The following is a 23,187-nucleotide window of genomic DNA, read 5'->3' on the forward strand; positions in this document are numbered from 1 at the left end:
TTAGACTAACTACCAATAGAATCGAAATTTTTCAACTTAAACGTGTATAGCAAAAGCATTGAAGTATTTCAATAGTACACTATTGAAAAACCTGTCTAATTTGACCCATGTCAACACCAGCCAATCAAAACGCGTTCTGAGGAAGAGATAAAAATATCTGATGCTGTACAACAAATCGTTCGAGAAAAATTTTCCGAACAGTGCTTAATATCGTAGTGAGTTCCACAATTTGGTCCTTCTGAAAGGCAGGACTTTCCTGATAGTTTATTTCAATGAAATGCAAATCCGAAATGAAATAATCGAAATTAAAATTCTATATGCTGCTATTTTTATAGCCGTTAGGACCGCCTATTAGTGGAAAAGCTACAAACGAAATCACTTAAAAAGAAACCTCTTAACAAAAATTGGATCAATTTGGATTCTATCGCCACTGCGAGCAGATGTATTGTGTGTCGTTTGCAAAGCTAGTTTCGCTTCCGACAAGAGCGATTACGTCCCAGCTGCCAGTCGTTTGCATTGGTGAAAAAAACAACGAAAAGAGAACAACGGTGGAGAGCATCACACAAAATCAACCGTTCTAATGACTCTAAAAGTTTTCTAAAGAACTATTAGGATTTCTTGCTCGCAAATCGAAGATAAATATCCTCAGTTTAGTGCATATCTAGAACAGTTTGATTATATTTGTGCACTTTTCACTGTGTGAAATTCACAGTAATCGAGATCAAGTGAAGCCTTCTTTGTTTTTGCGAAAAATGTGAAAAAGGGGAATGCTTGCATAATTCATACAATTGATCAACTAATTGATATTCGAATGTGTTAAGGAACATGTCAGTTGTTTTCGTATTCACGACATCCAGTTATGTCTCTGACATTACCCACAAGCCTGTTTTTTAACAGCAGATCTAAAGTTGATAGTTTCAGTCGTTATTCTCTGCAAAGTGTAAGATAGAAGGATTGCCGTTAGGACCGTTATAATCGAAAGAAAGAGTAAAGAAAGAGGAACTGTCATTTGCACTTAGGACTTTTTTTAGTTAGTTCTATGTTTCGTCTTTGACTCATCAGTGCAGAGCAGTTCAAATTGAACTGCTTAGTGCTAAACTCGGCAGTTCAATTTGAACCGCTAAGCAGACGTAAAGTTTCTGCTACTTACAGAACACTTTTTGTTTTGCAACGGAATGCAATGTCTTTTCTGACGTGCCGAACGAAAACGTGTTTTCGACTATTTCTGGCCGATGCAGGTATGGTCATTTAGGGGTTAGCCAAATTTTGTGCTAGGGCACATAACCGTTTTTATTAGTTTTACGTTTCGTCTTTGACTCATCAGTGCAGAGCAGTTCAAATAGAACTGCTTAGTGCTAAACTCGGCAGTTCAATTTGAACCGCTAAGCAGACGTAAAGTTTCTGCTACTTACAGAACACTTTTTGTTTTGCAACGGAGTGCAATGTCTTTTCTGACGTGCCGAACGAAAACGTGTTTTCGACTATTTCTGGCCGATGCAGAAATTGGCTAACCCCTAAATGACCATACCTGCATCGGCCAGAAATAGTCGAAAACACGTTTTCGTTCGGCACGTCAGAAAAGACATTGCACTACGTTGCAAAACAAAAAGTGTTCTGTAAGTAGCAGAAACTTTACGTCTGCTTAGCGGTTCAAATTGAACTGCCGAGTTTAGCACTAAGCAGTTCAATTTGAACTGCTCTGCACTGATGAGTCAAAGACGAAACGTAAAACTAATAAAAACGGTTATGTGCCCTAGCACAAAATTTGGCTAACCCCTAAATGACTTTTTTTAGTGTTTATCTTAAAATTTCAGAATAAGTATGCATAATGCTAAAAGTAGCATCAGGTAACATGTTTAATAATTATTTTAAGAATTCTTAGGAGCCTTGTTTTTAGTTGCCAGCTAATGATTCCCCTAATTTCACCAAAATTTGTCTCAATGTTAAATTGTGAGAATACTTTATCCACCGTTTGCAAGGAGTATTTGATGAAAATCTTTGACAGCTGAAATTAGTTTTTCAGAGTTCGTGAGAGCCTGTTCAATTTGTTTAATTTTTTTCCAAGATTATCAGCTATGATGAGAATATTGATGTCGACGAAGGAGCAGTCGTAGATTGTCGATGATAGGAGAATCAAAGTTATATCATCTAAGTCACTAGAGGCATAGATTGTTGTTTTTTAAGAATTCTAGAAGGATTTTGTTCTCTCGCCAAAACCTGAAAGAATATTGTATTTGTTGTTAGCAGTGGCGTCTCGTCCTCATGTGCACCTCGTGCACTGCACAACTGATCGAATAGGCTCTGTGATAACGTGTATGCACACATTCAGGAGAGGCTTCAGTGGCTTATGCTTATGGCAGTTGAGAACAAATTGCTGTTTCAGTTCCAATATCGAAACGGTTCTGATATCATACCATATAAGCAGTGCACAACCCGTAAATTTTGTCACGAGACGCCACTGGTTGTCAGAAGGAATCGGGTTTGCGGGAGGAATGTTGTTTTTTAGTTCATTCATTTTTAATTTTTAACTTTATACTTTTTCTAGACTATATCAGGCTAAAAAACTATTGAAATACACTAGAGAGAGAAATATTTTTAAAAACCTGAACATAGGCTATTTGAGCCTGTAAAAAAATCGGGAAAAAAACCGGGAAATTGAAATCGCTAATTCACTTGCCCCTGCGTGTAATGTTCATACTACGTATAAAGAGAAGCAATCAGTAACAAATTCAAACTTAACGCAACTAATTAGCAACACATTATCCGCTGGGTTTCGATTTGCCTTTAAGCTTAATTAGGAAGGCTGCTTCGTTAACTTCATATGAACTTAGCGAAGTACTAAAAAAAAATCGAAATTATCGTAACCAATTAGCAACTAATTAGCGATAAATTATTCACCTATTTGCGTTATCATCGGCGATAGGTGTTTCGCTAAGTTCATGTTCATACCATGAGGCTATATTATAGAAATATATGAAAGAAAAAAAAGGTTTCTGGCGTTAGTTTCTAACCTTGCAAAAATGAGCTTTTATCGTCATTGAACAACGTTCAAACCGTTACCTCATAAACATTTCTAATAATGGAAGTCATTTATTAAGTTACTGACAAAACATAACCTTTAAAATCTGTTTAAAACCACTTTCCAGTCATTTGAAGTGTAGAATTGGTAAAATCTCGACCCTTTTTCATCGTGTTCCGGAATTTTCATTTTCTTGTCAAGTGATCGTAATTTCGTTCATCCGGAATCCGACATGAAATGCAAAAAAAAAAAGAAACCATCCCCATTCTGCTGGAAACCCGGAATGACTAGATCATAACTCACCTGAGCCGAGCGACCGGCGCATCGTTACCACCGCATCGCCAGCCGCGGACCTGTCAGAAATGGGGTGCCACAAAAGTGACCCTCGCCGGGCGGTAATGTTTTGCCACCTGGAACTGGTCCCAGCGGAGGCTTGGTGAAATCGTGTTGAGTGTGTTGGCGGCAGTGTAGCGGCGGTTCGCAAACCTGGTCGGTGGATCATTTTAAAACAACCCTCGCGCGTTATACGGGGTGTCGTTTATTTCCACCAGACCGCTAGTGTCAACGTGGTTAACATCACCGTGTGATTACATGTGCGTGTTTTCGCGGGTGCCACGTTTTCGGTCTGCTTGGCAAGGATGTGCAGAAGGATGGTACTTTTAGTGCGAAGCTTTAACAAAGGACAGCTTTTAAATTGTTTGTTTAAAGTCGACGCGAATTGCGTTTCGTTTAGCTATTCAAATTGTTCGAGGTCATAATTTTGACCTGTGGTTTCAATTGAGTGTTTCATTTTTACACGGTGTTGATTTCTCTGTTATATTCCAATCTCGCAAGCATACAAAATATATGAATTGCATTTCTAATAGCACTGTTTTTTTTTCTTTCGCGCAGACAGGCCTAATTTCAATCAAACATAAATAGATTTGTATCTTCTTGGCGCTGTAGAAAAAAAAAAGAAAAAGAAAAAGCTGCACAGAAGTGATCGATGAGTAATTTTGTGTTCGCAACCAGCCAGTTCACCCGTTGAACGCATCTCGTCCCCGAGTGATGACCGACCGACCGAACCGTTCGACATTCGTCAACTTTGACACATCCTTGCGTCGTTGCACCTACCAGTGATGAGATGTGAACAAAATTTGAAACAAAGCACTGTCACAGAAGATCAACTCGGTGCCGTAGTGTACTGGCGATTCAAGACCATTTTGATTGGGCAGCTTTAGTCTCGAGAGACGGTGGATTATGCAACGCAATTGAACGCACAGCCAACATGAGTAAGGCCTCCACCGGCCTGTCGGTCGACTATGGCGCTCTAATTATTGACATTCTTTTAGACTTGCACGACGAAATTCCTCCGCCTAGATGCAACTAGGATTTCAACTCAAGTATATTTGGTTTCGATATTAGGGTATGACTCGCAAGTCATCAAATCATTGATTTCTTATCTGCTTGCATTATCCGACGATGTCGTTTTCGGGTTACTTTAGATTTTGCCCACGTTCCAACCGAATCGAAAACCGCTGCATCGGTTTCCTCCTGGCAGTTCCATCGCCATGTTCGGCATACTGAGTAACAACATCGTAAAATTGATTATGGGCAAACGAAAGTGCAGAAAAACATTCGCACAACAATTTGCTCAGTTGTCGGCTCGAATACGCAAATAGATGAGATGTAGCTGTCATGACCATTCACTTTCGCGTACGTAGGCGCTTCATTTTTGTTGGTGTTTTTTTTTAATTTCTGAAAGATCTGTTTTGTTCTGCAAACGGCCGCGTTTGCCGTTGTTTTTTTTTTTTATTCAATAATATAATTATTTTTTTAAGGCACACTGCTTTAGCTCTAAGGTGCCAAGGACTTTTTCTAATTTTATTAACGACTAACTTAAAACTAGGATAGTATGATTGGATAATGTTGTATTGGGGTCGCAGTGGTCGACTTTGGCAGATCCAACCTTCAGCTGGCGATCGGCACCGGCCGGTGGGTGGAATATATCATGAGTCTTCCAGATGACGTTGGCCGCATCCCTCGGTCTGTGTGGGTCCGCGGGAAACACCCCCAGGCTACGAATACCCGGCGGGTGGCCCGCATGACTAGAGCGACCTTCCGTGGGCGATGATGGTGATGTAAATATAACGAAAAAATATAGAGAAGTAAATATTGCGGAAAACGAAGTAAAATGGGGATATGGGAACGAAATGACTAAGAACGACAGAGATCTAATTAGTTGACATCGAGATGGAGAAGAGACGGGGAGGGGGGAAGCGAAAAGGTTAGTGACAGCAAAAAGATCTTGTTAGTTCCGATGAAGATGGTGGACAGATGAGGAATCGGGATAATCGGCGGAAGTTAGTGTCGAGCCTGCAGGTGAAAATAATTCTTAGCCACAGTTGAAATAACGTCGATAAATAGGAGGAACTTTCTAAGCAAGATGTAACAGATTACACTTGTATATTAATGTGTTTGAGGAACTGGTATATCAGAAGCATATATGAACTATCCCGACTCGCCAACACATCCCGAACCGGAACCTCAGTCGGTCTACCTCGGGCCCTGAGGGATTCCAATAGCTCCGATCTGGCGTCGCGATACTCTACGCACGACCACACGACATGCTCGATGTCCTGATAACCGTCGCCACAGGTGCAGAGCCCGTTCTCCACGATCCCGATACGCCGGAGATGGCGTTTGCCGTTGTGTTTGAGGGTAAATGAGCGAGAGTGGATGGGATAAATCATTTATTCATGAATCGTTCAGCGTTTTTTTTCTTTTCATATTGTGCTATGAATCGAAAGCAATTTGTTGCTAGCCGTAAATCATAATGAGCAAATTTCTAGGAAGAATGACATCGTCAGTTGTTCTTCATCCTAAAATGTTCCAAAAAATTCCTAATTGGTTCTGATATTACCCATTTATAATTCGTTAGGGTTTTTAAATATAGTTTCCTAATTATTATTGATTTTTTTGCAATCGAATTCGACGAAGTTTAGTCTAGAGAACTAATAAGCAATTTACCACTCCAACGAAGAAAAAAAACCCTTTTTAATCTACCTTTCTCTTGTTATTTAAATACTCTCATTGTAATATTTGTAAGATTCTATCCTCGGTCATTAGTATTAATTGAGCTTATCATAATGACCTAATAGTAGCTTTTAAACCAGTATAATTTATCTCCGAAGAATGTTGTTGCAATGAAAATCACTGGGATTAGTCGATTACGTCACGTATAACATTACATCTCTTTAACTGGATACGTTCGCCTTAACCCTTCCAAATTTGATTGACACTATAAGCTTTCCAAAAAGTGTATTCGAGAAAATTCAGCCGATTCGAGAAAATTCAGCCGATGAAAAATGCGGTTACTTGGTTACGTCCTTTTGTACTATTATAACGTGAAAACCAGAAGTGACAACCTAATTGAAAATTCATTAGTAGCCTAGACGAGCCTAGACTTGTAGAAATCGGTTCAGCCATCTCGGAGAAAATTGAGCGGCACAAAACAACGCGTTTTGTTGCTTACGTCACTTATGCCATTATATTTCCGAAACCGGAGATGACGGCCATTACATCGTCGAAGTTTATCCACAATTCAATAGTAAAGCTTGCTTCATTTAGAATTGGAACAAACTTTTGCTCATATTGTGGCGCTCCTGGTGGACGGAATTGGAAGTTCTTGGCGCCCACGTGTCGGAAATTTTGTCAGATTCACATAAGATTTTTGACATTCCGCAAATCGTCTGTACTTTGTAAACAATCAACATGGAAGCCGAAAGAAGGGAAAAAATTGTGCACAGTTATTTGGAAAATCCATTGTGGTCTGCATCTAGGCTAGCTAAACAGCTGAAATTGCCCAAAACTACCGTATGGCGCGTTATCAAACAGTATAAGGAAACATTGACAACGATTCGGAAGCCTCAAGCCAATCGTCGGAGTGGAACTGTCACCGGAAACTGCGTGGTAAGATTTTGAAGACAATTAAGAGGAATCCTCATCTGTCGGACCGTGATTTGGCCAGAAAATTCGGTGCTGCCCATAGTACCGGGAGGAGAATTCGACTCCGGGAAGGAATCAAGTCGTATCGAGCTAGCAAACAGCCAAATCGGACCATAAAATAGAATAGTGTGCTCGAAATTCGTGCTCGGAAACTATATGACCAGGTGCTGACCAAGTTCGACGGGTGTCTTCTGATGGACAATGAAACCTATGTCAAGGCTGACTTCGGGCAAATCCCAGGTCGAAAATTTCACTTGGCAACGGCTCGGGGGATGTTCCAGCCAAATTTAAATTTGTTTTTCCAGACAAATTTGCAAGAAAATTTATGTTTTGGCAGGGCATTTGCAGCTGTGGCAAAAAAACGAAAATTTTCTTTACAAATAAGACAATGACATCGGAACTATACCAAAAAGAGTGTCTCCAAAAACGAATTTTGTCGTTCATTCGATCCCACGACCATCCCGTAATGTTTTGGCCAGATTTGGCAAGCTGTCAATTCAGCAAAGTTGTTCAAGAATGGTATGCAGATAAAGGGGTCCAGTTTGTTCCGAAAACCCTTAACCCACCTAACTGCCCCCAGTTCCGCCCTATTGAGAAATACTGGGCAATCACGAAGAGGAGACTCAAGGCAAAGGGGAAGGTTGTCAAAGACATCAACCAAATGACGACCTGGTGGAATAAGATAGCTAAAACGATGGACGAAGAGGTGTGCGCCACATAATGAGCCGTGTTACAGGAAAAATTCGAGAATTCCTTCGAAACGTCACGAATAATTTTATCCGTATTTTTTCTTAAAAGTATGAAGAAAACGCTACATTTGTATAAAAAAAGATCTTGGATTCAATTAATAAATAACTGAAATACAATATTACTGGAATTCGCAAAAACAACTGTTCATTGAATAGAAATGGGAAAGTTTGGTCGGACTCAATCTCTATAAACTCTACAAATCCTGTTGACCCTGTAGTTCCGGAACCGGAAGTAATGTCCACAACAAATTAACGAAACCCGTATGAAACTGTAAACCTTTTTTTTTAACATACACCGTCTTTTACCAATATCACACTCTAGTAGCAGACATCCGTTACCGTTTGGTTTTCTTTATAGCGTCTACGAAATAGAACAAAGCACCAGTCATTCTAAATGGCGATTTGAAAACTGACACTCATCGCCCTGTAACTGCGGAAACGGGGGTCAGATCCGGATGAAGTTTTACAGTAGCTTTAAAGATAATATGAGCTATAATTCAAATCAAGATTTGTGTAAATCGGTTCCTTCATCGCAGAGAAATCGAAGTGAATTCCATTTTTGAGTTTTTCTTCACCACTTTCGGTGCTTCCGGAACAGGAAAAGGGGGGACTAGTAGTGTCTAAGTAAGTATTTATGCTCACAAACTAACAATCTCAGCAAACTGGAACAATTTATCAGACAGTTTTATGGGATTTGTACCTATTTTTGACCATCATTCGTAAAAAAAAACTAATGTAATTGACAATTTTCCACTTATTACGCTATAGTTTCGGAACTAGAAGTCGGATCCGGATAAAATGTTCTAGCAATTTTGCTCAGTTCGTCGATCTGAGTCTAAAGGTGCTGATACAGTGTTCATCCTGCGTTTTCCTCGAATGCAAAGAAACTGAAGTTTTTGAATGAAAATTTCTCTCATTCGAGGCGAACGGCGCTTGAAATAAATCCACAAATGATCTACTTGGTGATGTGCATAGCAACCTTCTCTAAGGTGTTTACGCGGTTCGATATTGTGTCTTGTTTTGTCAAAGGGCTCGTCTCTGTTGGGGGAAGCCATGAAAATGATTTGAAAAACAGCGAAAATTAAACATTGTTTAATCATCAATTGTCAACAATATACACACCAATTTTATGGGTGTCGATAAAATTATTACTAACTTTGAAACAGCTGATGCTTCGGTAATCAGTTCAGTAAAAGTTTTATTTGCTGAATGTTCGGTAGAATAGCACTGAACATAAATCGGTCATAATTATACTGAACAAGTTATCATTCAATACTATTTCGTAAAATTTAGTTAGTACACTGGGGTCTTTTTTTACGTGGCTTTTTTACGGGGATTTCCGAAGTTACGCGGTTTTTTTTAACACGAATTTCCGAAGTTACGCGGCATTATTGTTTTGTCCTAGAAATGCATGAAACTTCGAAATCTGGTTTTATCACGACATTTTTGTTTATGTCAACTCTTTGACACTTGGACAATTTTCGATTTAAAAAAAATGTTCAGATTACACCAGATCTGGATGTTTCATACATTTCTGATATTCAACATAATTTTTTTTTGCATATTGCGGTTATTTTCTACGCGAATTTCCGAAGTTACGCAGTCCCAAAATCGATTTTCACAAGAAATTTTTTTTTAAATTGCACCAGATCTGGACGTTTCATGCATTTCTAAGATATTTGGCATAAAAAAGTTTTTTTTCCTTAGTTTTGATGTTTTTTACGCGGATTTCCGAAGCTATGCGGTTATTTTTACTCGAATTTCCAAAGTTACGTAGTGTTTTTTACTCGAATTTCCGAAGTTACGCCGTTTTTCCTGCGCGGTTTTTTTACGCGGTACGTATTCCTCGCGTAAAAAGATACCTCAGTGTAATTCTTATACCGTCCTATAGACAAAGGCAAAACTACAAGGAACATAGGGCAGAGGACTACACACTGGTTGTAAAAATCACGAACAGTGTTTTAATTATTTATACAGCATTTTTCCGAAATTTATTCTTTCGGGGTTTTTAATGCCCTGAAAAGGACCGTTTATAGTTTATTGGTGTTGATGATAAAAGGTGCTGATCGAACACAGGATGCGTTTTCCTCGAATATGAAGAAACTGCAATTTTCGAATGAAAATTTTGCTTTTTCGAGGCGAACGGTGCATAAAATAAATCCACAAATGGTCTACTTGCTGATGTGCATAGCAACCTTCTCTACGGTGTTTACGCAATGCAGTCGGTTCGATATTGTGTCTTGTTTTGTCAGAGGGCTCGTCTCTGTTGGGGGAAGCCTTGAAAATGATTTGAAAAACAGCGCAAATTGGACATTGTTCGTCAAGAATCGAAGTTTCAATCACCAATTACGATTATTGAAGTGACTTCCAAACAGCTGAAGCTTCGGTAATCAGTTCAGTAAAAGTTTCATTTGCTGAATGTTCGGTAGAGTAGAACATGATAAATCGGTCATAATTATACTGACTTGTTCATCATTCAATCCTATTTCGTAAAATGTACAAGTAATTTGCAAATTTACTACCGTCGTAAGCTGAAAAAATAGTTTTGCTTTTCCGTAAAATCGTAGAAACGGAAAAATGTATACTTATATACTTCCGGATTCAGGGATTTTTGTAATCCATTCTTGCCATTTTATTAGAGTGCTGAAATTAGCACCGTATGAAAAAACGAAGAAAATATTCTATAAAAATATGCTTATTATATATAAAAAATTACCGGAATCAATTCGAAATGAAGTTGTCACCTCATGTTTTAATTTTCTTCTTTTCGCTACCGTAAATTTGTCTATTTGCCTGGTAAGTTTATTACCGAAGCTTTCAGTAATCTTTGCTGACATGCATCATTATTTTCACTGAAAATTGGTAAGCCTTTTACTGAATCGGAAAAAATGTAATAATATGTTAAACTTTATAAACCATGCCAGTAAAATGAAAACGAGCTTTCCGTAATGTTTTAGGATTTGCTGAAATGCAGTAGTTTGTTGACAGATGACTGTTATGTGGATAAATTTTACAGATCGTTCAGATAACATTTAACATTTAACAGATCGTAACTTTACTGTACACCAAAAAAGAAATTTGGTATGTATAGTTTCATCTACTCGAATCGATGCGTATAAATATTTGTAAGCATTAGGTATAATTATTTAATTAATCTGATTAAAATTAGTTGAGCTAAGTGTATGTTCAAAATTTGACCACTGTTTGTATGGTTTTATTAACCATATTTTGAATTTGCACCCCTATATAGAGAACAAAAACGTAGTCCTACGTCGAAAAAAGAAGGAAATTATGCGTATTCAATCCCATAATATTTCTCGGCTAGGCTGAATGTTGCCACAGTACCGCAAAATTATCTGTCGATTGTGGTGGTAGCTAGCCAAGTCAATGCTGAGTGTTGTTATTTAGCCTTAGCTTAAAACCCTGGTTAATGCTTTAAAATTATCTTAACGTGGTTGAATGAGTTTTATCTCCGGTGTTCTTCTTGATTTAGATACTCAAAAACTCGTATCGAAGGTTTGAGTTTTACTCCGCAGTTTCAAATCGCTTGCCGAATCAGAATTTTTTCTTACAAGCTCGTCACCCAAATGAATTACACGGAAGTCTTTTTTATGCGAGTTTACGTACCGCATAAAAAAACCGCATAACTCTGAAAATTCGCATTAAAAAAATCGCATCACTCTGAAACTTCCCTTACAAAAAAAAACCGCATAACTCTGAAACTTCGCATAAAAAAAACGCAGGAGGGAAAGCGCATAACTCTGAAAATTCGCATAAAAAAACCGCATATTTCTGAAACTTCGCATAAAAAAACCGCATAACTCTGAAAATTCGCATAAAAAACCGCATAAAAAAAGACCTCAGTGTAATATCGTTCTTGCCGAAGACTACGAAGCTGTACAGTATTACATCATCGCTCCGGATCAATCAACGCGACGATTCCTAAAACATCCCTGATTTTTTTTTTAAATTTTTGGTTGAGCGGTTGCTTTAAAAATCAAATAAAAAGAAAATCACTAGAACCCTCTTACCTCCATCAATATGGCGGTTAAATAGCTGAATTGTTAGGAAAATTGTCTCCAGTCCAAACTTTTTCAATTGTGGTATAACAGTATGAATTTTCTTTGGAACACATGTATTCACATGCTATAGCCTTTGAGTACAAAACTAATAAGCGGATGTTTATACAACAATTCTATCGTTACATACTGTACACGATTTAATCAAATTCAACAGTAAAGCAATGTTAAACGTAAATTTTCTAAGGTAGTTTTCCTCGTTTGACACAATTAATTCCAGAGAAATTGATGTAAGTTCTATTTCGAACATTCAGGACCAAAGATTTGATTACACTTTTCAATCCATAACACCGGATGCGGAGCGTCTTATGATATAAAAATAAATATATAAAGTTCAATTGGATTTTACAACCGGCCGCACTCAAAAATACATCACTCCGAAACTGCAACTAGGATTCGGAATAGAATCAATAGCGGCCGAAGGGGCAAGAAACCCTTCAATTTTAGAAAACTCCTGTTCTTCGCATAATTGTCACATATGTATAGTAAATTATATAGAATATGGGACAATTATGCGTAGAGCGGCAGTAAAGTGTTTGGAAATCTAAAAGTTTTCAAGAAAATTAACATATTGTAACATATTAGCACGTTCTCAAATAGATTCACTCTTACACAAACAGATATATATTGCGATAAGGTAAATTGATATGTTATTTCATATTTCATTTGAGTCGACAATTGTATAATCTTTCTTTACGATAATAGAAAAATCATCACAAAGTAGATTATATTAATCATTACAGTGTAATAACACTGCTTGGTAACGTCTTCAAGGTGCTTTCCCAACTTTTTTCTGGGAACTCTATATTTGATTTCGTTGCGGAAGTTCATTTCGAAAGAAATAAAACAAGAAAATGCATATGAATTAAAATGTTTATTCTACTGCCATATTTCATTACTTTTTGACATTTTGTTCACTGTTCACTTGGAAATGCTTCGCTGTGAGTTTATTAAAACATGAATTTAAAAGAGTAATTGAGTTGTTCAAACTTATGCGTGAATTGAAAATCGCTAAATGTTAATTAACCCCCACTCCGTTCAATAGGCCTTACTCGCAATTTTATTACCGATTCATTATACGATATGCCATCCGCACTTTCTCATTTTATCTCCATTGTTTTACTTGCAGGTAAGATGAATTTCAACGGAAACGGTTCACACCACACAGAATCTGCTGCCGGTGTCACACCGGAGAACACAAGAAAAGCGCTTTCTGATCAGCATGAAAACGGTACCTGGGTTTGAATTACAATCGTTTTCCTGTTCTACTGTTTCGGGAATGTCGATCCCAATCAGTGTTGGTTACTTTATCTCTTAGTCCTTTGTGTAACACCCGGTTGGAATACAGAACTACCTTAACTTTGCCTCTAGCACTTCGGGCTATTTAGGTGGCATTCAAATTAGCCACCCAGTCGTGTTGAATTATTCATTGGACGGACAGAATCAGCTGCGAAATACGACGGTGTTTTATTTGTATTATTGATGATGATGATAAGTCCTACTGATGGGCAGGATACTATCATCATCAAAGTCCTGGTGCAATTTACAATGGAAATTGGGAAAAAAATAAATTTGCTGTCACTGCACACGAATTGGGTTGTTAGTTTAGAAAATGTAGTGATATTTCTAGAGTATTTCAACTTCATCCAAATAGTTATAGATACCATTAGAAATCGAAAAATTCACCACACAACTTTGTTTACGTTTCGTCTTCGACCCGTCAAAGGCTCTAGTAGTTTATGTTGAATTGTCAATGCTACCTCGCGCTTTGTAATAAACAGCCAAGCAGGCGTAAAGTTATTGCTATTTGCAAAACACAGTGCAACGTCTTTATTGACTTACCGAACACACCACATCACAACGTTTTGGATAGTAATAACTACCATAACGGCAACGATGACAAAATTGATGAACATAGCCTACGAATTGTGACTTAACTGGCTTGTTTATTTGTTTATTTAGGAGCAGGGAAAAACCCACTGGAGTTAGTTTCTGTCAAACTTGCTCTCCAACAGGCATAAAACCTCCTTATCTTTTGCATCAACAGATTACAATCATCCAAATGACGCAATATGGTTGAGAACTTTGAGTTTTTATGCGCTAAATATTTATTTGTGCGCCAGGTAAATGTAGAAAAAAAAAAAAAAATGAGGAAGAATGACTAAAATAAGATTTTTGAGTGTAGACGTTGTGACAATAAATGCAAATCCTAGAGAACAAATCCAAAAAAAACCGAACGCAGACTAAGCAAACAATTTCTGAACAATCAGTTCCAATATAAAACCCTGCAACCATTCGATAACACGTGGTCACTTCTAGGTCACGGAGAAGTTTCTCGGAATTCGATCCCAGTCAATTATCGTTAAAATAAAGGAAATATCCGAAACGTTACGGTGATAGCCTATACGAAGCGAAATAATGCATCAATTTACTTTTGTCTTCTGTTGCATCATTGGTCACTATCTCTACGAAACGGCACTATTCTCAGGTCTCTCGGGTATCGCATGGCAAATTATATTTGTCTCCGGAATCGATTCTGACTTTACCATCCGTTGTAGTGAATGAAATATATGAAATGACATATCAATTTACTACTATTTGCTTGGTTTTGGCGGAGTGTTTCTGCAACTGACTGATTCTCACAACAAACTTTTTTAATTCAATGCTGACTATTTGGTCGAATGACCAATTATTTTACATTAAAAACCAACGAATTTTGTCCAATCTTTGTTTTTTTTTAAAGTTTTGAAGGTTTTTCTTTCATCTCAATATCTTTCATTGTGTCTTGAAATACAAAATGTCTTATGTTACATTGTTTGGTAACTTCTAAAACATGCTCAAAAAGCAATATATTTTTTTATTGCGCTTCTCATACAGACAGGTTATGCAATTACTGTGAAAATCGTTTTTCTAACCGAAGCTCGGAAGGCCGAGTGTCATATACCATTCGACTCAGTTCGTCGAGTACGTAAAATGTTTGTATGTGTGTGTGTATATAATATTTTTGTGCACTCATTTTTTTCAGAGATGGCTGAACCAATTTTACCAAACTTAGATTCAAATGAAAGGTCTTGTGTTTCATACAAAGTTTTCGAATTTTACCAGAATACGACTTTCGGTTCCGGTATTACAGGGTAATATATGCAAAAAATTGAACATATCTGCACTAACTTTTCTCAGGGATGACTACACCGATTTCAACAAACTTTGATTCAAATGAAAAATCTTGCAGTCCCATACAAAATGTTGCAAGGCGATGAGTGAAAAAATAATCAATACTTTTCTCAGAGACGACGTGACAGGTTTGTACAAACTAAAGTTCAAATGAACGGTCTCATGGTTTCATACAAAACTCCTGAATTTTATCAGGATCCGACTTTCGGTTCCGGAATTACAGGATGAAAAGTATAATAAATGTATACCGTCGATCAAAGCGGTGAAGCAAAAACCGTAAAAAAAATATCCAAACCAGTTCCAAGTAATAAGTTTGAAATAAAAATGTTTCGCAAAATAGATTTATTTTATTTTTTACCTTTCTTATATAAAAAGATTATGGATTCACTGTGAAAACCGACTTCCGGTTCCGGAATTACAGGGTGATTAGTGTAAAAATTACAATTTCGAATTATTTCCTCACTTTGCTCAGAGATGGCGTGACCGATTTCACCAAACAGATTCAAATGAAAGGTCTCATAGTCCTATACAAAGCACCAAAGTTTCATCCAGATGCGACTTCTGGTATTAGAATTATAGGGTAAAATGTGTTAAAAATTGGATACCCTCACTGAAAGTGGCGAAAAAAAAAACCGTAACAAAAATTCTAAACTGGCCTTGAGACTATTCCAATCGGTAGCAAATATCTGTAGACAAACAAAACAAACAGATTCTGGCTATCCTGATTCACGGTTTCCGATTCCGGAAGCATCGGAAATAGGGATCATATATTTCAAAATGGCTCTCACGTAACCGACAAAACACGTTGATTTTTACCGCTCTTTTATATAAGGGTGCCAATATTTTGGGGTCATCTCTATTTTCGTAAATCTCTAATGCTCAAAAGTTTAAGCACCTCGAAAAAAGTCCTCATGCAAAATTTGAGCTAAATTGGACATGGGTTAGGGGTGCTGCTCAGCGGTTAAAATTTTCGATCTTGAAAAAAATGTGTGAAATTTCTGAAATCGAAAAATTTTTTCGATGCCGAAAATCTTACAATTGCATGAAACGTCGAGATTTAGAGTTATGAAAAAAATTCCGGAAATCTCAAATTCGATTTTGTTCATAATTTTTTTTCTTAGATTCAGATTAGATTCACCAGATCAGGACGATTCATGCATTTCTAAGACATTTGGCAAAAAAAAAACAATTTTTGATTTTGGAAATTTCAATTTTTTCTAAGTACCGAAGTCGATTTTATGAAAAAAAAAAATTTTCCTAGATTCGCCAGATCTGGGCGTTTTATGCATTTCTAAGACATTTACTATAAATTTTTAGATTTCGGAAATTCCAACTTTTTTGTTAGTCCAAAACTCGATTAAAAAAAATTTGTTGAGATTACACAAAATCTGGACGTTTCATGCATTTCTAAGACATTTGGCTTCAAAAAAGATTCTTTAGTTTCACTGTTTTTTTTGGCGTTATATCGTGAGCAAAAATTACACATAAAATAATGGCGCGACTTTTCGCAACATTGGCTTTGGTGGTGAAATAATGAGTTGAAAGCAACAAAATGGGTATTATAAGAAATCGTTTATTTTCTAAAATAACTGACGTTTATAATGTTAGTAGTGTCCAACTATGTTTAGCTCAATGTATTGATGCTAGACAGGCTACTGTATGAAATGAAAACAAGCCAGGTATTATCGTTCATTTAGAATTGAAACATATAACACTCATATAACCTGGTACCCATTCGTAACCGAATGTTCGAAGTGAGCACACGCGTTTTTTAACAATCGACATCGGTAAGACGAAGGTGCCTATCACAGCAGAGGCTGTAGTATAGGCATTAAATAAAAGTGATAAAAAGTAGCATCCCCGCAAGTGAGTTCTGTCTGTGCACCGGTTTTGTATCGGTATCGACAGTAGACGCTATTGTGCTATCCTCGGGCAGCAGTTATTTCTATTGTTTGCTACCCGCATCGCAGCAGCCAAATCCTGAGTCAAGGTCACGCTGAAGCACAACGAAGGAGTGAAGGAGCAACTCACCTAACAGCTTACCGTGACATACTGTTAAGTATTTTCTCAAACTTTTTCTTTCAACTTTTACTATTCATATATTTTCTTTTCATTTTATTTCTTTCTTTTTCATTTCAAGTGCGGGAGACTTCTTTACTCCCGCACTTTAAATATGAATATTGATGACAGTGGGGGTGTCTCGGAGGAGGGCGAAGCTGAACGAATGAACGAAGAACATTTAGAGGCTGAGTTTGCTTCCGAGATGCCATCTACTCCTCCTATACCATCTCCCCCTCCGATACCATCTCCCCCTCCGATACCATCTCCCTCTCCGATGCCATTTCCCTCTCCGATGCCTCCATCTCCCTTTAAGATATTGCCTGCTCGCCAAAAAGTTTACCAAGACGATGGCTCGGGGGGTCCGTGGGTGGTATACTTCCGGCCCAAATTAAAGTCTCTCAGAGTTTTAAATATTGCTCGGGACCTGGAAAAACATTACTCGGCAATAAAAACAATAGATAAGGTTTCGCCAAACAAGTTACGCGTTGTTGTGTCCGACCTGAAGCAAGCAAACGGGATTGCTACCAACGAGTTGTTCACGAAGGAGTACCGCGTGTACGTCCCGTCTCATGTGGTGGAGATCGACGGTGTGGTCCGTGACGAAAGTCTGACAATCGAAGATCTGATGAAGGACGGGGTAGGCCGTTTCAAAAACCCCGACCTTCAACCAGTGAAAATTTTGGAGTGCAAGCAATTGCACTCCAAATCGATAGATGGTAAATTTTACCAATCGGACTCATTTCGCGTGACTTTTGCCGGATCTGCACTTCCAAATTATTTGGTAGTGAGTGGAGTTCGTCTACCTGTTCGGCTGTATGTACCGCGGGTAATGCATTGTACAAGCTGCAAACAGCTAGGTCATACGGCAACCTATTGTTGCAACAAACTGCGATGCGGCAAATGCGGAGAGGCCCATGAGGACGATCTCTGCAGAAGAGCAGTGGAAAAGTGTTGCTACTGCGGGGAGAATCCTCATGATCTTTCGGTGTGCCCTACGTACATACAGCGTGCGGAGAAATTGAAGCGATCCGTGAAAGAACGTTCCAAACGTTCTTATGCGGAAATCTTAAAAAGAACCACTCCATCGACCCCTGAGAACCCGTTTGCAATCTTGCCAGTTGAAGAGGATACCTCTGACGACCCAGGCGAAGGACCTTCCTACACACAGGTTGAAGGAAGCAGGAAAAGACAAAATCTGGCTTCTCCCAAGCTTCCTCGTAAAGGCCTCAGACTGTCCTCTTCGTCACAAAAGAACCAAACGGAAACAAAAAGTGCTGACTCAAAACCGAAGCAAACACCTCCTGGGTTCAAAAAACTTAGGGATGATAAGGAGTACCCAGCACTTCCTGGGGCATCAAAAACCCCGAATGACCCCAAAGCACAACCAGAAAATCCAACAAACGCTGGATTATTGAAATTTTCTGATATCGTGGACTGGATATTAACAGCCTTCAATATTACTGATCCTCTGAAAAGCTTCCTAACTGCTCTACTGCCAACAGTAAGGACATTTTTAAAACAGTTGACTGAACAATGGCCCCTCCTTGCAGCGATCGTATCTTTTGATGGATAATTTACCACTGAGAATCGAAGATATGATCATTGTGCTTCAGTGGAATTGCAGAAGTATCATCCCAAAACTTGATTCTTTCAAACACTTAATACATACTCATAATTGCGATGTATTCTCCTTGAGTGAAACTTGGCTTACTTCTAACATCAACCTCGACTTCCATAATTTTAACATAATCCGCCTGGACCGAGAAGACTCTTATGGAGGGGTACTTTTAGGGATTAAAAAGTGCTATTCATTTTATCGTATTAACCTCCCCTCGACACCGGGAATTGAAGTTGTTGCTTGCCAAATTAATATTAAAGGCAAAGATCTATGTATAGCTTCTATCTACATTCCTCCCAGAGTCTCGATAGGGCATCGTCGGCTTGCAGACATCATAGAACTTCTTCCTTCACCGCGGCTGGTTTTAGGGGACTTTAACTCGCATGGTACAGGATGGGGCTGCTTATATGATGATAATCGTTCTTCGTTAATTCAAGATCTGTGTGACAACTTCAATTTGACAATTCTAAACACGGGAGAAATGACACGGAACCCTAGACCACCAGCACAACCAAGTGCGCTGGATTTATCCCTTTGCTCGACTTCGCTACAGTTAGATTGCAAGTGGAAGGTAATCTGTGATCCTCACGGTAGCGATCACTTGCCGATCATAGTTTCTATCACCAACCGTGGAAGACCATCGGAAACAATCAATGTTTCGTACGATTTCACACGAAACATTGATTGGAAACGTTACGCGAGCTCGATGTCTGAGAAACTGGAAACATCACAGGAGCTTCCTCCGGAGGAAGAGTATACATTTTTGGCTGGCTTGATTCTTGACACCGCAATTCAAGCTCAGACGAAACGAGTACCTAGCGCGCAAACTAGTATGCGTTCTCCCAACCCATGGTGGGACAAAGAGTGCTCAGAGCTGAAAACGAAAAAAGCTTCAGCCTTCATCTCGTTTAGAAGGAACGGAACTCCAGATAATTATCGGAAATACGCGGCGTTAGAATTTCAAATGAAAAGTCTGATTAAAGCTAAGAAACGCGGTTACTGGCGAAGGTTTGTTGACGGATTAACGAGAGAAACAGCAATGAGCACTCTTTGGAATACGGCCCGTCGCATGCGCAATCGAAATCACGCGAACGAAAGCGAGGAATATTCTAACCGCTGGATATTTGATTTCGCTAAGAAAGTATGTCCTGATTCTGTTCCGGAACAGAAGATATCCCGCGTCGCGACATTGAATACAAACGAAACACCGTTTTCGATGGTAGAGTTCTCACTTGCGCTCTTGTCGTGTAACAATAGAGCCCCGGGGTTAGACAGAATTAAATTCAACTTGTTGAAAAATCTGCCCGACTCTGCCAAAAGGCGCTTGTTGAATTTATTCAACAAGTTCCTCGAGGGTAATATTGTCCCACACGAATGGAGAGAAGTGAGAGTTATTACTATTCAAAAACCTGGAAAACCAGCCTCCGATCACAATTCGTATCGGCCGATTGCTATGCTTTCCTGTATTCGGAAATTGTTGGAGAAAATGATTCTCTTCCGTCTAGACAATTGGGTCGAAACAAATGGATTGCTTTCAGGTACACAATTTGGGTTCCGCAGGGGCAAAGGAACGAACGATTGTCTAGCGTTGCTCTCAACAGAAATTCAAATGGCATTTGCTCGTAAAGAACAAATGGCATCAGTTTTCCTCGACATCAAGGGGGCATTCGATTCAGTTTCCATTAACGTTCTATCTGAGAAGTTGCATCAGCATGGTCTTTCACCAGTTTTGAACAACTTTTTATATAATCTATTGTCCGAGAAACACATGCATTTTGAGCATGGTGATTTGACGACAAAGCGATTCAGTTACATGGGTCTTCCTCAGGGCTCATGCTTAAGCCCCCTTTTATACAACTTTTACGTAAATAACATTGATGAATGTATCAACACATCTTGCACGCTAAGACAACTTGCCGACGACAGTGTTGTGTCTATTATAGGACCCAAAGCTGCCGATCTCCAAGGACCATTGCAAGATACCCTCGACAACTTGTCGACATGGGCTTTTCAAATGGGTATCGAGTTCTCTACGGAGAAAACTGAGCTGGTTGTATTTTCAAGGAAGCGAGAACCTGCGCAATTACAGCTTCAACTAGGGGGTGAAACCATAGCTCAGGTTTTCACATTTAAATATCTCGGGGTCTGGTTCGATTCCAAAGGTACCTGGGGATGTCACATTAGGTATTTGAAACGAAAATGCCTACAGAGAATCAATTTCCTTCGTACAATAACCGGAACTTGGTGGGGCTCTCACCCAGGAGACCTGATCAGGTTGTACAAAACGACGATATTGTCAGTAATGGAATATGGATGTTTCTGTTTCCGCTCCGCTACGAATATTCATTTCATTAAACTGGAAAGAATTCAGTATCGTTGTTTACGTATTGCCTTGGGTTGCATGCAATCAACCCATACGATGAGTCTTGAAGTGCTGGCGGGCGTCTTACCGTTGAAAAACAGGTTCTGGGATCTCTCATATCGACTGCTAATCCGATGCGACATTTTGAATCCGATGGTGATAGAAAACTTTGAAAAGCTCGTCGAGCTTAATTCACAAACCCGTTTTATGTCCTTGTATTTTGACTACATGGCTCAGAATATAAATCCTTCTTCGTTTGTTCCCAATCGTGTTCATTTTGTGGATACTTCTAATTCTACTGTGTTCTTCGACACATCCATGAAAGAAGAAATTCGTGGAATCCCGGATCCTTTACGCCCTCAAGAGATCCCAAAAATTTTTAATAATAAATTTAAAGAAGTCGACTGTAATAAAATGTTTTACACTGACGGATCATATCTAGACGGGTCCACTGGCTTCGGTATATTCAATGTAAATTTCACCGCTTCCTATAAACTCAGTGATCCAGCTTCAGTTTACGTCGCAGAACTAGCTGCAATTCAGTATACCCTTGAGATCATTGACACTCTGCCCACAGATCACTACTTCATTGTATCGGACAGTCTCAGTTCCATTGAGGCTCTCCGTTCAGTGAAGCCTGGAAAGCACTCACCGTATTTCCTGGGGAAAATACGGGAACAATTGAGTGCTTTATCTGCAAAATCATACCAGATTACCTTGGTTTGGGTCCCCTCACATTGTTCCATACGGGGCAATGAGAGGGCGGACTCGTTAGCCAAGGTGGGCGCACTAGAAGGTGATATCTATGAAAGACCAATCTGCTTCAATGAATTTTTCAGTTGCTGTCGTCAGAAAACTCTAGCTAGCTGGCAGAATACATGGAATAGTGGAACTCTGGGACGATGGTTACACTCAATAATCCCACAGGTATCGACGAAAGCTTGGTTCCGGGGGTTGGACGTGAGCCGAGACTTTATTCGTGTAATGTCAAGGCTCATGTCTAATCATTATATGTTCAGCGCGCATCTCCGTCGTGTGGGGCTCGCTGAGAGTGGTGTCTGCGTTTGCGGTGAGGGTTATCATGACATCGAACATGTTGTTTGGACATGTGTCGAGTATTGTGATGCCAGGTCCCAACTCATAGGTTCCCTTCGGGCCCGAGGTATACCACCCTTCGTACCAGTCCGCGACGTCTTGGCAACTCGAAATCTTCCTTATATGACTCTCATCTATAACTTCTTGAAAACTATCAATGCTCAAATTTAGTGCTCTCCCTATCTCTTTCTCGTCTACAGCTCTACCGCACTCTTCTTTACGTTGCTGGAAGTATGGCCTGTGTAAACGATGCTTCGGAGCATGCACCTGCCTTGAACTGACTGAGTTGCTGGAAGCTATCCAAAAACGTCACATCAACGTCAGAACACACCAACGAAGCATCCCAATCCAGAATAATCTCTTCATTGCTACAAGCTGAAAAACATGAAGATTCATCGAACGCAAAATGTGTCTAAAAGATGTATGCCACAAACCAATGATGTATTCAAATTTCAATTCAATACTGTGTAGGTCCCACCCTCCCTATGTCCCCTTACTAACTGGGGAGTATGCCGCCCCGTAATACGGCATCCCTTTCTCTCTCCCTAACAACAAGACAATCGGCCACGTTAAGCTAAAGCAAATGAGCCTAATAAAAATTTTATTTGAAAAAAAAAAAAAAAAAAACCTGGTACCCGAATCACAATTCAAAATCATATACGTTTATGGAACATGTACTTATTTGGTACACTTCGTTGTCTAGTAAATGTCTAGTAATTCCTTCTTTGAATAGTTTTTTCAATCGATAATGAAATTCGACTGCGATGAATTACTATTCGGTACTGGTAAAGTATCCGAAAATACTTGAATATTTTCTTGTTTTCAATCGTTCTTCAGAAGGAGCTTTCTTCTAAACTCAGGCATACACATTGTTAGCTTGTTAGTCAATACATATACATATAATCTCATGTTAGTTAATTATAAATAGTAATGGTTCAAAGTTCTTGTGTAATACTAATCAATATCAATAAAGATTGAATTAGGAAAAATTCACAAATCCATTACTAATTAAATCAATAACAGTCTCTTTTCACGAACATTCA

General features: G+C 38.8%; 1 protein-coding gene across 4 annotated transcripts in view; it reads left to right on the top strand.

Annotated features, from left to right (window-relative positions):
* The window catches only part of LOC131434780 (protein ECT2), a 136,445-nt gene that overhangs the window by 18,023 nt on the left and 95,235 nt on the right, over positions 1-23,187 (top strand). The gene's annotated exons all lie outside the window — the stretch shown is intronic.

This window comes from Malaya genurostris, chromosome 3, assembly GCF_030247185.1.
Source record: "Malaya genurostris strain Urasoe2022 chromosome 3, Malgen_1.1, whole genome shotgun sequence".
In the NCBI taxonomy this organism is placed as follows: Eukaryota; Metazoa; Arthropoda; class Insecta; order Diptera; family Culicidae; genus Malaya; species Malaya genurostris.